Consider the following 2292-nt stretch of genomic DNA (forward strand, 5'->3'; position numbering starts at 1 on the left):
TGCAGAACTTGAGAGACTATTGAAAGCTGAGAATGAACTGAGGGTTGGGGGAGGGGGGAGGGGGGAAGACAGGTAGTGGTGATGGTGGATGACACTTGAGGGGAAGAGCACTGGGTGTTGTATGGAAAACAATTTGACAATAAAATATTATGGAAAAAAATAAAATATAGTTAGAAAATAGTAAATTCTCAAGATCCAGCAATTGTATGTCTAGGTTCATGCCCCCTAAATTTAAGGCAGAAACTCAAATAGATTCTTGCTAAAGTACATAAAGGCATTACTCACAGTAGCTGAATTTTGAAAGCAGACGAATGGATAATCAAAATGGCTATATACATACAAGGAAATATTATTCAGCCTTCAAAAGAATGAAGTTATGATAGCTGGTGCAACATGGTTGAATCTTGAAAACATGCTAAGTGGGAAAATCAGACACAAAGGTAATGTACTTTATGAGTCCACTTATATGAAGTACCTAGAATAGGTAAAGGCATAGAGACAGAAACGAGAATAGAAATTTCCAAGGGTTTGGGAGAAGGGGAATGGGGAATTGTTGTTTACTGGGGACAGTGTGTATTCGAGATGGAACTGGATACTGTTGATCAGTGTACAACATTGTGAATGGTCTTAATACTACAAACTTTTACCCTTAAAAATGCTTAAGATGGTAAATATTGCTATATATATTGGGAATGTAGATATCTTTAGTTATATATATGTTTGTATCTATCTCTACAATAAAAATAGAAATAAAGTAAAATTGTCGTGATTTTCTTTTTAATTTTCCCTGATGTATTTATTTTTGAGAGAGAGTGAGAGAGACAAAAGTAGGAGTGTCTATCTCCCAGAGGGAGAAACAGAATCAGAAGACAGGCTCCAGGATCTGAGGTAGCTGTCACCACAAACTGTGAGATCATGACCTGAGCAGAAGTCGGATGCTTAACTGACTGAGCCACCCAGGAACACTTGTAATGTTTTTTCAAAGGTGAGTCTCAGCCTCTTCCCCTGGAGATATGGACTGGACACTTCTGGAATAAGGTGGAGAGCTATACATTAACAAGAGCCCAAGGCAGTACTTTTGATACAGTGTTTCAATAGTGAAACACAATCCTAGGAGGGCTGTTCTCAAAGGACTGTCCTAGAGACCAGCACATTTAGAGGTTGGGAAAAATCCAAATTAACAGGCCCACCCAGACCTACTGAGACAGAAACCATCCACTTTCCTACAAATGGCCATATTTCACTCTTTCTCACTGCCATGTAATACTCAATTGTATATATACACCACATATTCTTGATCCACTCATCAGGTGATGGATATTTAGGCTCTTTCCATAATTGGGCTATTATTGACAATGCTGCTGTGAACACTGGGGTATATGTGCTCCTATGCATCAGCACTTTTGTATCCCTTGAGTAAATCTCTAGCAGTACTACTGCTGAGTCATAAGGGAGTTCTATTAATAGTTTTTTGAGGAGCCTCCACACAGTTTTTGGGGGCAGCTGCACCAGTTTACATTCCCACCAGCAGGGTGTCAAACTAAGCGAAATAAGTCAGGCAGAGAAGGACAGATACCATGTTTGCACTCATAGATCTAACAGGAGAACAGGGGAAACCTAATGGAGGATCAGAGGGAGGGGAAGAGGGAAAGATAATTGAGGAGAGAGAGGGATGCAAAACTTGAGAGACTATTGACTACTGAAAACGAACTGAGGGTTGAAGGGGAAAGGGGAAGGGGGGAAGGAGGTGGTGGTGATGGAGGAGGGTACTTGTGGGGAAGAGCACTGAGTGTTGTATGGAAACCAATGTGACACTAAACTATTAAAAAATAAATAAATAAACATTAAAAAATTTTAAACAGAAATCTAGTTAAACAAATACTCAACGTCAACCTGATGCAGGACAAAACGTTGAGAACCATTTCCCGAGCGACTCCTGAGTACCGTCATTACTCAGCTTTCTGCCTGATGTTAATACTACAAGTCAGTCGTCTCCAGGAGAAGATCTAAGAAAGACTGTAGAGATTCTTTCCAGAGAAAAGGGACCCAGGAGAGAGGAGTCACAACTGGCCCCATTGAGACTCTCCGAGGGGTAAGGAATTGGCAGGTCAGAGACCTTTCCCTGTGTGGCCCCTGCCTGTGAGGAGTCAAATTGATCAGGGAATGGAAACTCCATTGATCAATTTGTATAACAAGCTTCACAGGGGATTCAGTCCCCAGAGCCACAAAGCATAGAAAATATCAACTTATAGTCACCAAGGCCCATGTGCCACTCCCAAGATACACATGCCT

The sequence above is a fragment of the Suricata suricatta genome, chromosome 12, assembly GCF_006229205.1.
Source record: "Suricata suricatta isolate VVHF042 chromosome 12, meerkat_22Aug2017_6uvM2_HiC, whole genome shotgun sequence".
In the NCBI taxonomy this organism is placed as follows: Eukaryota; Metazoa; Chordata; class Mammalia; order Carnivora; family Herpestidae; genus Suricata; species Suricata suricatta.